Here is a 15,576-nt window from a genome sequence, read left to right as displayed (position 1 = left end):
CGTAATTCACCACAATTTGCTTTGAATGCTTCTTCTTTTTATTTTTATTTTCATTTCACAATTTAATCACATCTATATTTTTTCATTTTCATTTGCTTCTCTTTATTACAATAACTAATTAATAAAAAATAGGAGGAAGAAGAAGAAAAATTAGCACACAAAATTAAAAGAAGGATTATTAGTAAACTTTTTTTGGTTCAGCTTCGTTTTCTTCTTTTCATAAATTTATTGTATTTTTTATGACGTTTCTTTTATTTTGTCTCTTCCGTTTATTTTTTCATTTTATTCATGTTTTTTCTTGTTTCGTTTCGTTTTTTTGCATTCTTCTCGTCTTTTATTATTGACATAGCGCCGTAGTACACTAAACCCAACTAGTTGTCTCTTTCTAACACATCACTGAGAATTCTTTTGTTTTGTTTGACAGAGAGCACAAAAAGCCACTACACATCATGTGTGAGAGAGCGAATGTAGTATGTTCTCTGTTGTTTTTATTATTGTACGCCACCAATGTGTTTGGATTTTTTGGTGGTGTGGTGATGATGATACTGTGTGTTTATTATTTTGTATACCTTCTAGCACACTACTCCTCGCTCTCTATTTCTCGCCTATTCAAACCAAAACATAATAATAGGAACATAGGGAAATAGGGTACAATAGAAAATAAAAAGACACACACACACACAACAAAAACAATTACAAAAAGCCCGGTGTCAAAAAAAACAAGGAGGAAAACCAACAAAAAACGGTTGCCACTCACGTCAAGTCAAATTGAAACACAGAGAGAGAGGGAGATGGAGAGCGACAATGACTTCGACAACGACGAGTTGCCATCTCTGTAGTAATTGGTATTTCTTGTTGTTTTTGTTGTTGTTATGTAGTATGTATGTTGTTGCTGTTTTGTTGCATACTTTGAAAAGAAGGAAGCAGCAAAATAATATGTATGCCAAATGAGAGTGGTGATTGAAAGATGGATGTCGGTGGATTATTTTTATTGTTGTTGCTTCTATTGTTGTTGTTGTTAGTAGTAGTGTTGTTCATTTACTGTTGTTGTATTCTTGCAAAGGGATAGATTCCCAATTGGGGTTCTTCTTTAACTATACATAATATAAATTCATTTATGAATGTTTTTGTTTTGATTGGATTGATCAAAAGCCAGCTGACCTTGAAGGAAATGAAACGACTATTTAAAATAAATCACATATGACAGGTGATATTAGATGAATTTATTGAAGAAAATAGAAGTAGAGAAATTGAAAAATCTTTAATTAATTAAACATAAATAGAAATAATTAAAAAAATAGCCGACAATAAGATTTTAAATGAATTATATTTGGGGTATGAGAAAAATTAGTTATGTTCACTTTTAACATCATTATATTTTTTGAAGAATTACATTAAAAGAATAAAATGCAAAATTCTAAAAAGCCGTCTTCAATCAGTCACGAATATGAAGAAAATAAAAATCGTGTAAATAACTCATAAAGACGGACCGAGATACTATAAAATGTGGACGTTATAAGCGATACAAATTCTAAGAGATTCTTACCGACCAAAATCGGCTCAAGGAGGACATTGTATCCTTCTCGGATATTTGGGCATAAGAAAGATATTTGGGCATAAGTCTTAAGTGGATATCATGGATATATTCAATATCACCAAAAATACAAACTGATGGTTCGGAATAGTGGCTATCAGACGAGTAGACTGCCGAGAAAATGCAACAGCCTTAAGACAAGTACACACTATTAGCATTTTTTTATTGTTTTCTGACTGTTCAACAACCATAAATATTTTCGTGTATGCCTAATAAGTGGTGGATATGAACAAGGCCTATACATAAGGTCATCCAGGGAGACCAGCTGGATATCGGCTGCCTCTAAATTTTGCTGACAAAATCCGTTTTAGTAAAAAATGCTATGATGGGGTGGGCAGACATTTCTAAATACACTCCAAATTGTCTATAAGTCAAATATTTAATGGAACCAAATTTTATAGTTGATATATATTGCCGCCAAAGGCAAAAAGCAAAAACAAACAAAAAATACTACAATACTTTCTTTTAAAAATAATAAATACTGCAATTTCTTTGCACAAATGAAATAAATAAATACATTTCATTAATATTTATTTAAATTTCTTCTACTTTAAAGAGATTAAGTCTTTGTAGCAATTCACAATAGTGACTGCCATCAATCAAACTGCTTTAGGTAAATTGTTGAAAGGTGATAATCATAATTGAAATGACGTTACACACATACACCTAAACTTGTAAGCGGTCCAATATGTACGCCAATTTATATTAGGCAAATAAAGTAATGTTTCCATGAATAAAAAAAAATTAATTAGATTTATTATTTACTTTGACATATGAGGATATACCTTTTCTTACAGAGGAGTTGGTCACAAGAACAATTCACAATAATGACAATCAATGCATCAAAGTACGGTATTCTAATCATAAATATATATATATATATATATAGAGAGAGAGAGAGAGAGAGAGAGAGAGAGAGAAAAGGGGTATATTGCCTTATCATAACAATCACTTAGACCGATGAAAACATATTATTAGAAAATAAATTATATTATATACAGTTCAGCCGGATAAAACCTCTACCCCACCTCACGCGATGGCAGCTTAAATTATAAAGGATAACCGTTATTAACAGAAAACAAGGTAATTCATAAAAAGAATACACTTTATTTATAGTTAAAGGAAACTGTAGTATCAATTCACAATAGTGGCCATCAAGGCAATGACAATACGGTACATTACTCAGAGAAATTAATTTCCTCCATCAATTACTGAGAGTGAGGAAGAAAACTTAATCAAAACAATTACTGAGATCAATGAAAGGAGCTGATTAGAAATAAAATGTCATTAAACGTGCCAAAGCCTGCCAATATGGCATGCTAATTTTATTAGACATATAAAGTAGCTCATTGCACAAGATTTGCTATAACAAATGAAGGAAGTTCATAAGATTAAATTAAAAAGGATAGCAATTATTAAGAAAGAACAAGGTACAGTATAAACTTGATAATCCGAACCTCGACAATCCGGATTATTCGGTAATCCGGACTGCATTTCACAACCCATTGCGTATCCTATAATCCGGATTGATTGACCTATTTGACTCAAAAATCCGGATTGTGATGATACGTTACTTTTTATTTTAATAAAAAATCGTTGCAAATTTTATTGAAAATGGTACCTATTAAATTCAAAGTTCATATTTTTGAAATGAATAATTTTCATTTTTAATAAAAGCATAAAAATAATTAAATTATCACCAAATTAATATAAATTTAAATATTAATAAAACTCGAACAAGGTATTCCATAAAAAATCAATTATCCGAAGACATTCTTACACTTTTTACAGTTAAAGGAAACTATAGTATCAATTCACAATAGTGATAATCAAGGCAATGACAATACGGTACTTTACTCAGAGAAATTCATTTTCTCTATCAATTACTGAGAGTGAGGAAAATAACTTAATCAAAACAATCACTGATATCAATGAAAGGGGGCCTTATTAGTAATGAAATGACATTAAAAAACAAAATTAAACGTGTCAAAGCGCGCCAATATGGATTGCTTATTTTATGTAGACATATAAAGTAGCTCTTTGCGCAATGTTTTCCATAACAAATGAAGGAAGTTTCTAAGATTAAACTATTAAGGATAACAATTATTAACAAAGAACAAGGTATTCTAAAAAAACTCTTTATTTATTGTTAAATAACAATACGATACTTTACTCGGAGAAATTCATTTTCTCTTTCAATTACTGAGAGTGAGGAAGAAAACTTAATAAAAACAATCACTGAGATCGATGAGCTGATTAGAAACGAAATGTCATTAAATGAAATTAAACGTGCCAAAGCCTGCCAATATGGCATGCTCATTTTATTAGACATGTAAATCAGCTCTTCCATAACAAATGAAGGAAGTTTCTAAGATTAAATTATTAAGGATAACAATTATTAACAAAGAACAAGGTATTCGATAAAAAGAAGATACTTTATAGTTTAAGGAAACTATAGTATCAATTCACAATAGTGACAATCAAGGAAATGACAATACGGTACTTTACTCAGAGAAATTTCTTGTTTATGTCAATTACTGAGAGTGAGGAAGGTAGCATAATCAAAACAATCGCTGAGATCAATGAAAGGGGGCCTTATTATAAATGAAATGACATTAAAAAACAAAATTAAACGTGTCAAAGCGCGCCAATATGGATTGCTTATTTTATATAGACATATAAAGTAGCTCTTTGCACAATGTTTTCCATAACAAAGGAAGGATTGTACAAGAATAATTATTTTCTTTTTCGCAGATGAAGGAAAACACAATGATAGCAATTAAAATACTGTATTTTAATAAGAGGGAAATCATGTCAATTACTGAGTGCATTGAAAAGGGAATATTATAGATGTTAATTAACGGCGTTAAACAGTCAATATGTTTGTGTGGCGTTTTGTGGCCAAATAATTCTTCTATCTACAGCAACAAGATAGAAGTAACGAATAAACCGAGAAAAAAAGAAAAAAAAAACAGTCAATATGAATTGTTTATTTTATTAAAAGCTAACCTTCGCCACAAAAGGATTAAAATATTTATTAACTATTATTTTTTATTTATTTCTTTTTTCTAATATATTTGTTTGTAATTACAGTGTTAGCGGTTCACAAGAATGAGAAATTGCTTGCTAATAGCACCTACAGAGAAAGAGAGATCGGTTTTGTTTAATCATGACAATCATTGGGATCAATGAAGAGAGATTATTAAAAATGACCTGACATCGAAGTATCCATGTCAAAATATTCTCCCATATATTCCAGTCAAAAATTTTTACATTTTGCCAAACAAATCTTATTTACAAATTGAAAAAAAAAAAAGAGAAGAGAAGAACAGAACAGAAAAAAAACCCGCGCAACACACAAAACAACAAATGATAATGACCACACAACGAATGATCTTCACATACGCGCAACAACAACAACAAAAATGAATAAAAACAAAATAATAATAAAAAATAAATGGGAAGCAAAAAAAAAACATAAAACATTTGGAGAAGATACACACGAAAAAATAAACAATACCACTACACACATGGAAAAACACATCTAATACACACACATGTCTCCTCCTCCTCGGGGGCATAGGGGACTAAACGCAAAAAATTAAACAACAACAAAATTATAACGTGTTTGTGTGTTTTGATTGGTGGGAGGGGGTGAAGTAAAAGAAGGAAGAAGGGCATAAGAGGGTAAATGATGGCAGATGAAAGACGGCAACGACGACGAAAAAAAACATTGCAAGTTTATTAACCGCAAAGAAATACAACAACACAACAAAAATAATCCAGTAATCATGGAATAGTAATACAACGGTAGAACAAAAAATATATAAAAATAGAAATAACAGCAACAACAACAAACATATTTCTGTCAACTTCCAAAACTTTATAAAACAAATTATGTGTGTGTACTGTAGTATTTCGGGCCATCCGGTTGGTTATTCATTTACTTATTTTATTTAATGTATATTTTTATTATTTTATTTTATTCATAATTTATTCCGATTTTTTTTTTGTATTTGGCTATGGTTACAAATCATGTTTTTTCTAGTTTGTTTTTATATTTTAATTGTAATAAAAAAACACACACACACACACACAATCTTCCAAGAAGACATCACTAAAATTGTAAAATATAACTCATAGAACCGATACACGACGACCAACCTCACATTTATCCTCAAAAGGAGGAGGTGGAGGATGAGGCTGGCAAAGGGAATAAAGGACGGCCACAACGATTCCTTAATTCCTTTTCTACTACACAGGCACACAACACTCACGTACTTCACTTTTCATTTTCCTCTTTATTTCTTTTTTTTAAACTATTTCCTTTTCGTCTACTTCTTTTTTCTCTTCTATCAACTACACATCACACACTACTTCTTTTTCATCATCTTTTGCTTTTTAACAACTTTTTGCAAAATTATGCCAAAGCGTACACTAAAAACACACATACGTGAGCCAAACAAACAAACACTCGCACACACACACTGACTCTCGCCGCGAGAGAGCGAGAGATTCATACTTCTTCATTTGATGTACATGCCAGTTAAATACGAATGGGAGAAGAGAACCCGAAAAGAAAAAACGCGACGTGAGGAGCAACCGCAGATGTAAATTATTGTAATTTTCCATAGATTTTTTCAAATTTTCATCAACACACTGACTTAATTAAACACTTTTTCACACACTCCACACTTTTTCAGAGGATTTCCTTGCCTTTTTTGCCACATTAATTTCTTCTTTGGAATATTTTTTTGTATATTTATTTTTAATTACATCGTTGTCGTCGCTTTTTTCACTTCATTTTTGCTTGCTTTTCGTTAGAAAAATTTATATGAACTTTTTGTGTGTGTATTTCTTACATCGTTACATTTACTATTTCATTCGTCACATATATGTCTATCTCTGTCTGTTTCTCTGTTTTCGCATTGGGCTTGCTTGTATGTTGTTTTTTTTTCACATTTGTTTCATTGGTTTTTAGAGAAGCATCCCGCTGTGAAAACATGCATCAAAAAGAGGAGAAGGCAAAAAACGAACGAACGAAACCGAAAAAAAGAAGAGTTGAAAATTTTCTCGAGTTTTTCACGGCACAAATTGTTTAAGCCAACGGCCGTTAATTACTGATATTTCATACTTTTTTGATTGTGCATTGTGCGCTTAATGTTTTAACGAAGCTTTTGACAATTTTTATTAAATATTTTCCACTTTTTTATTGTTTTTATGAACCGAAACAAATTTTCTACGCCCGAGAGAACGAACGCTATACGATTGTTTAATTGTGAATGGTGCTCTTTGTTCCGAAGCGTTTGACAGATGACAATTAAGGGGTTATTGTGAATGTTTGCGGCAGCAGTCACAATAGCTGGGAGATGTGTACATGGTTGTATTTTGTAAATTGTATGAAATGTTTGATGGCTTTTATTTTTCGGTTTCGATGGATTTAAAAGATGTATTTTTTGAAATGAAATAATAAAAATAATTATTTGTATTATACTACAATGGAAAATATACGTTTAATGATAATGAATGGTGGATAAAAATGCTTAAATGCCATTTTAAGTTTATATTTCGTCAATTTAGTATTATATATCTCAGGTATAAATTATTGTCATAAATACATTATTATGGCCATATTGGCTTTGTATTATTAATGGCATTTGAAATAAATAAATATTTCCATAAAAAATATTTCGGCATTATATTTTTATTTCACAGAAAAAACACATGGTCTGTTACCATACAAAAGAAAAATTGTTATCGTAGTAAAAAAATTACATTCTTGCAGGTTCTGGAACATACCAACATTCTTTGCCCTCCTTTTAGTACGTTTACATTTTACCGGATTTATTAAATTCAGCAGATCGAAATAGTTTATATCATTACTTATATGTCAAATAATAGTACGTTTACACTGAATCGGGTTTTGTTAACCCACTGGATTTAAACTGACAATTCCATTGTAAATAAATACTCCTTTTAGAGGAGGTTAAACCGACAAAAAAATTTTATAAATGCCGCTTTACGTTCGATCAGCTTTTTTACTGGTAGCTAAAAATACACCTACTTTTAAATCGACTTTAAAAACGTTTTAGACTGACTTTGTTTTCGACTTATAAATCAAGGTACTAAATCCCAGCTTTTTTTCAAAATAAAAGTATTTTGATGATAATTTGTTTGTTTGTTTACATTTTTCTGTCAAATGAGTTGACACTAGTAGAACTTACAACAACAAATTTCCATGTGGTTGTTGTATCGTTTTTTGTACAACAACACTTGCTGTTACCTTTTATAATTATACCATGATTTCGAGTAATAAATATGAGAGAACTTAATTTTGGATGATAAAGCCGCATTTATACTTTGCCGTTGTACTCGATTTGTAAAACAAGAAACCAAATCCTCACTATTTAAGCGGTGTACACACTATCATTTTTGACTGTCAGTTTTTTTTTTTATCGATTACTGACTGTCCAACAACCATAAATATTTTTGTGGTTGCCTGATGAATGACAAACATGTGAGGCCACACTATCAAACAAGCAAAATTTGGGCAAGAGTGCCATTCAAAAATGCTAGTGTGTACACCGCATTAGACTTGTATTATATTACATGAAGTTGTTTTTCCAGTTGTTATTTTTTTTTTTTTTTTGCAATTTTTCAATCACTATTTTCAAAAATTTGATAGATAAAAAAACATGTGTTTTTTAATAATAATATACATCATAATTTAAATTAAATTGGCTTGATCTGTAAATCGAGATATCAAATCCTTGCTGTTTGGACTAGTATTAAAATTAAATAAATTGGATCTCTCAACTGTTATTTCTTTACATATATGACAATATTTCAATCATTATTTTCATAATTTTAATAGGAGTTGCCCTTAAAGAGGGCACACACTTTTAGGAGAAGCGATACATATTTGATACACAAACAGTGTTGTATTTAAGTTCCAAATTAAAAAGGGTTGCCATCGTCCAATTCTCAAATGAGACTACCTTCTGTAATTATTTCATGTAAAAAATCAAAGGAAAATAAAATTTATTTATAGAATTTTTGTGTTTTTTAGTATTTTTTTTTAAATTTCAAAAAATCACAGCATTGCAAAAACGTTTCCATTGTTATAATTTTTCTTTCCATTTTTAAATTTATGTATTTTTCTTTTTTGTATAAAAACAGGGTTGTATTTTAAATTATCTCAATTTAGCACAGGATTTCCAGCAAATCGAGATATTGAGTCGATTTAATTTAATTTTTATCGAGGTAAATTAAGTTCGATTCAGCAATTAAATCGAAATCGCTGCAGTTTAAACGCTGTTTTAAGCGTTTTTGACTAAACAACTCAATTTGGCATATCTTTTAAACATATCTTTGGCATATCTTTTAATAAATATAAAATGTAATTTTAAGCTATAAATTTATTACATAATTGCTAAGAAACCCCCCTTTGAAAGCAAAAAATAAGCCACTGTTAAAAAATAAAATATTAACGACGTTAATTAAAGCAAGAAATGAACGGCGTTGCTCAAAACAACAAATGAACGGCGTTCAAACTAACCAACTCAGCTGCTCAATTGACATATACCGACTATCGACTACTACTCACAAATACCTATTTGTTACTTTGTAACAAGCGTGGAGAGCGTGGTATTTCGGTATTTATCGGGTTTTCTTCAGCTGCGAAACGCGAATTTTACAATTGGAATTGCAACTAATTCGTGTGTGTGAAAAAGTGCTATAACAGCAAAATGCAATACGCTCAAAATGGCGTTTAAAATAAACATTGTGCGATAATACGACATTCACGTGAAAACCAAAGGCAAACGCATTGCTGCACAGAGTTGTCATCATCGCCATCAACAGTGTGTTTGTGTGTGTGCGTGTGGTAGATCAAGAAATCAAGCAAGCAAGAACAAGAGGAGATATCTGAACAAGGAAAACGGGAAACAAGTAATGGCAGAATAGCAAGAAAGAAGAACATTCATACAGCAGAAACACACATGCACATGTGTGCGCACAAATTCACACATACCCTCGTACAGTATTGGCCAAAAAGTAAGAGTAGTTGAGGGGAAAAATACCGATTACAGTATATCGGCAGAATTATAAAAGTAATCGAATACCCATACATCATCAGAGTAGTAATAACGCAAAAATAACAACTACAACATCTTTTTGACATTTTATTATAACATTGACATTTGTGCAATTTGTGTGCTAATATGTCAAAATTGTGTGAGAGGGCGATATAGAAGCAGAAAAAAACACGAGCAGGCAGCGTAGAAAAAATGGAGCTTTTCATTAATAGTGACAAAATAGATTATAATTATTAAATAGAAATAATAATAATTATATCAATTAAAAGAGAACAATTGAAAGAAGAAAAGAACAACATTGATGTTAAGTTTTGTGGAAGTTTTAAAGTTTCGCTTTGAGAAGAAGAAGGTATAAAGAATTTCGTTTTTCTTTCGTTTCACATTTTGCACATTTGTGCAAACGAGACTTCGTCATAACCGTAAAACATGGTTGGATCTGCCTCAATTTCATTTTCTACTGCTCTTTTTTGCTTCTTTTTCGCCGTAGTGGTCGTATTCGTTGTCGTTTTTTTATTCAACTTGATGTGTTTTTGTCGTTTTGAACAAAAAAATCTCTTTTTGATTATTTGTATTGTGTGTTATATTTCTACTACGGACGGTACGACGGCAACTACTACGACAATTTTTTTCTTCTCGCATGTACGCGGATTATGGCGTAGTAGTACACAACATTTTTTTTAAGTGAATAAAAAAAAAAATAAATAATTATTACAATACACAGGACAAATGATAAAAAGCAAAAAAGTCGTGCAAAATCAAGAATTATCAAGAATAATAATTACATTTTTTATATTTTATGTGTGCAGGCATCAGCAGCAGAAATAAACAAAAAATATATATATACAAGTGAATGGTGTGGCCTATAGACTTATCGCGAAAAATATATCCACCTAGAAACAAATAAGAAGACACAACAACAAAAAACGATATATTTCAAAAAAGAAAACAATAAAAACAATTGTGTTTAAATAAACAATTGCTTTTTGCAAGTGAAAAGAAATATTGTGCAAAAATGGCCTTAGAAAAGTCTGACAATTATTTGTAATTAATAATACTCCTCTTTGCAACAACAACAGAGCAGAGAATTAACAACAACATCGTCATCAACATCAATAATTCTAACAGTACTCTACACTAGCAAAAATAATTGCATATAGCAAAACGTCAAGTAGTGTGTGAGAGTGATTGAACGAGAGGGAGAGAGAGACAAACAGGCAGCAGCAGGTAGTGGCCATAGTGGTGTTGTCTTGTGTGTGTGCTGCTGAGAGACACAAGTGAAGTGAGAAAAAGAAGAAGAACTTTTTGCAACAAAACTACTACTGTGGTGTAAAGAAATTTACAAAAGAAACGGCAAACAACCAACAACAACTAGAATATTCTGAGACAGGATTGAGGATTAAGCAAAAATAAACAAACAACAACAAAACTTTGTTCGTTTGCCATATATTAAGAGATTAAATCTCTTTGGCTTTGGTATCTCTTCATCTCAATGAATCGATGATTAATTCCGTGTTGTGTTGTGTTATTGCTTAATTATTTTTTGTTGGTGTTGTTATAGCAAAGCAATAGCAATAATTGACAAATTTGCTGTTCTGTTGTGATTAAGAATTCAATTCATTCAGAGTTATTTATTGTGGTCTTAAGTCATTCAAAGGAATTCAGAAGACAGCAAGCTATATCAGGCAAATTCATCCGTCACAGCAGCAGCAGCTTTCATTGACATTTGTGTGTTCACCAAATAAAAATTATTGATAGCCAATTGGAGACATTTTTACCTGTAATATTGATATATGTCAACAGCAACAACTGCGACAGTATCTAGACATCATCAAAAACAACAACAATTATTTGCCTTAACAAGTCATCATTTTATTTCAATTTCAATTTTGTGTTCTAATAACGCGACAAAAAGAGTTAACAGCACACCAACATCAGCAAATATATTATTCTCCAATATATTTGTGTCCATTTTTGGCAAAAAATTACAAATCAAAATCAAACAACAAGTAAGTTTATTAATCATAATTGTGAAAATTATTAATTTATATATTCTTTTTTTTTGGTTACGTATTTCTATTTCAGTAAAGGTCTTGTTTTGTTTTTTTGTATAGTAAAATGCTACACACTGGGACTGCACAAGCCGATATGAAAATTTTCAAAGACCCCCATTTTTTTGGATTATCTTTAGTTAATATATTTTTTCTTTAAATTTCGATCCTCTTGTGTTTTCCGGTCACTTGCTGAATTGTTCTGTGAAAAATATAAGATATATAAGATTGTGGGGTGTTTGGGAGGTAGCCATACCCCTAACTGACAAAGCTGTAAATGAAGATGGAACTATATCGGAGATGGGGGTTAGAGTCTCATATCTACAAAATAATACATGCATAAACGGCCACTTCATTGATTTTTCACTTGGAAGTGAGGGATAAAATTCAATGACAGATTATGATCCCAACTTTCACTGGCTGCACCCACAGTTCTTCAGGAGTGAGACGAGTATATTTGGCTGGGCAATTGAATAAGTGCAGTGTGCTATGAGGGCCCGTACCACATGCTGGGCAGACATCCTGCACCTGATCATCAATCCTTGACCAATACGAATTGAGACTCCTGAACGTAATTTGGCCAAAACTACTCTGGTTTGTCTGGGTGGGAGGGGAACTCTGAGGACGGCATTCATTCTGTATCTATTCAGCGCTGTGGCAACTGCATCAGTATGATTGCTATTCAGACCTGCTCAATAGGCAACTTGATCTCTAGATCATTCAGATCCTTCCTGACACGCCTTGAAAGGGGAGTCTTATCCACCATATGATGGTTGGGATGATTGTCCCTGAAGCACCCGAGCAGGTACTGCGACGAAAGCAGATTGCTATTCTGACGTAAGGAAGGATCTTCGTCTCCTCATGAAGATGGTCCACTGCCGTCATGAGGAGGCACCCTGTCTCAGTCCTCAGGGCGGCGTTCTGACAGGTCTGAATACTTCTCCATTGCGTATCACTAGTATTCGCAGACCACACTGGAACCGCATAGCTTACCACAGACCGACCTATCGCTTTGACCTCTTACAAAGGACTGTGGGGCTGGCATCCCCAAGTGCTGCGGGTAAGAGACTTGAGGATTTTGTTTCTACTTTTCAACTAATCGCAGATAGCTGTGGTTTGCGCGGACCAGTTAAACATGCTGTCGAATGTGACTCTGAGTATTTTGGGGGTGTTGGTGGTCGGAATTTATTTATTTATTTTATTAATTTCTTTCAAAAATGCAATTTGAAGCCTCAATTTGATGCCCCTCGATCTGCATATTTAACGGTGTTCTCATCTCCGCAGTCCATGTGGTGGATAATGTGGCTGACGACTTCGTGGCGGTTATTTTGATATTCCTCGCTTTAAAGTAGGCTGTAATTACGACGAGATAGGCGTTCAACCTCACACATATCCTCAAAAATTGGACCCGCCGCCATGATCGTGTAATCATCTGCATATGTAACGATTTCAATGCCGTCCGGAGGGCGTGGAATACCGGAAGGGTAAAGGTTAAACAGTTCCGTTAGATCAGGCGCTACCAACACTGTTCTATCGCACGGCCGGTTCTGGTTAAGTCCTTCAGTTGTCATTTGCAAGACCACCCTAGGCTTCGGGAACAACGTGTGTGGCTATCGACAAGTTGAGACGTTGGCCAAGTACTCGACTCCTGGCTCGTCCAGCCGCTTCAGCATACAGATGGATATTCCGTCAGGGCCCAACGCTTTAGGATGACTTCGCGATTCGGATGACACAGGCAACATCACCCATCGTGAACTGTGGTGGTACCTCCTAGGCTGGAAGAGATCTTATACGACGAAGTACTCTTCTCTTCACCCTGTCGCTCTCGGGATGCTCGACAACCTGTCGGTTAAAATAACTTGCGCATCTCTTCGGATCAGTCATAGTTACGTCGTTAAATGTGACTGAGCTCCTATCGTCCTACTTTCAAGGGTTCGAGAGCGACTTAACCGTTGCCCACAGGTTACATACTTCGGTACCAATGTTGCTGATATCCAACATAAGTTCCCTGACCATGGGATCTGCTGGGTTAGATCGACGGAGCTCGTCACGCTCATTTGCTAGACCAACTGCTTCTGCTGGGAAATTAAGTCTCATTTCGGGTATTCGACCAGCAGGTATAAATCTAGCATCTGCAGCTGTAATGATGCCTCGGAATTCCCTCTCTGCTACTCGTACATCAGAAGCGCTGATTGGTGAACTCTCTCTGCTAATGGAGACGATTATGGGGAGGTGGTCTGAGCCAAGAGCAATGACGGGCTGCCAGCTGACGTCATTTATCAGACTAGCTGACACAATGGTTATGTCTGGCGAACTGTGATACTCCCCCTTTATTCTGGTGGGGGCATCCTCATTTACCGTGCAGAAGGTGGAGCCATCAATTTGCTCTGCCAGCACTGTTCCCCTCTGGTCATTACCTAGGACGGAATGCCACAACTCATGGTGGGCATTGAAATCCCCTCGCGCCAGACGGTTATTGCCCTTCAATAGAAAACTAATGTTGGACAAATAACGCGGTTTACAGCTATTAATCGGCGATATGTACACGTTAAGCACCTCTACCTCGGCAGTACCGCATTTAACTGCTACCCCCATGCATTCCATGTATGGGCAACATAGGCTATTATAATAGCTAAACGTTTTGTTCACTACGTCTAATCTTTTTCCCGGGCTTATGGTATTAGTGTATTCAAATATTCAATCCAAACGATCAGCTGATAGTTTGCAACATATACAACCTGTCATTTTGCTCTTCACATACAATATTGCACAATTTCCCATACTCCGATTCTGTGTCTTCTATTGTTTTCTTATGGAAAATTGTTTATTGTTTTGTTGGCTATTTATTTTTGGCGAATTCCAAGGCAAACACCACAATAATTAGGATATTGTATTCTTCTCTTTTTTTACCTGAAACCATTTCCTTTCCTTTTTTCCATTTGGCATTGTTTTCAGTAGGTGTTTGTTTACAAATTTAATCAGCTGCTGCTACACACACAAATGACAATAAAATATCTGGTTGGCAAATAATTTCAGAAGAATTCGATACTCAATACTTAAAGGGAATTATTGGATTTTACGCCAAACCCGATATTTAGGTGGATATGCTCAAAATAAGTAACAAATTCGTATAGTATTGGAAGTCCGTTACCTGTTTAGTTTCCTTATTTAAATTAGATTATTTGATTTCAGCCATTTAATGGCCATAGGCTTTGAAAAACTTCCAAACACACTTCAATGCAAAAGATAAGAAATCATTGATTCCATTCAAAATTAAACAGCAGTAAGAATGTCCGATTGTATGTTACCTCCTTGTAAATGTTATTGCGATAACACTAATCAACTTATCATCATCATTAGTATTTACAATGATTAAATTAATAAATCGTACTCATAGATAAAAAACAACACGTTTTTTATTTTATTTTCAAAAAAAAAAGTGTTAAGAATTTCGATGACGACATTTTCCCGTCTTCGTCATTGATTTCACTTTCCATTTCATTATCAGAGTCAAACTTGTTTTTTTATATTCATTTGATTTTTGTTGTTATAATTCAAAATCAAAATATGATTAGTAACAAACAGAAGCAGCCCCCCATTTGGAAAAAATCAGTTTATTTTAGCATAACTGCTTGATTCCAAAACACATGTTTATTTTATGGTGGTTAGGTGTATGTGTGTGTGTGATTTTGGTTTATTTAACATATGTGTTAATTAATTAGCGCCTTATTCTTGTTTTTTCTTAAACATTACCTAACTAACTCAATTCGATCAATTTCCTCCCCTCACTTTGGAGAAAAAAAAAACTTCCATTCCACACACCTTGGTGTATGAACAT

The sequence above is a fragment of the Musca vetustissima genome, unplaced genomic scaffold (genome assembly GCF_032173495.1).
Source record: "Musca vetustissima isolate MV318-11 ecotype Yass unplaced genomic scaffold, APGP_CSIRO_Mvet_v1 utg11391, whole genome shotgun sequence".
NCBI lineage: Eukaryota > Metazoa > Arthropoda > Insecta > Diptera > Muscidae > Musca > Musca vetustissima.
The sequence above is the reverse complement of the archived record's forward strand: the minus strand, read 5'-3'. Positions refer to the sequence as shown.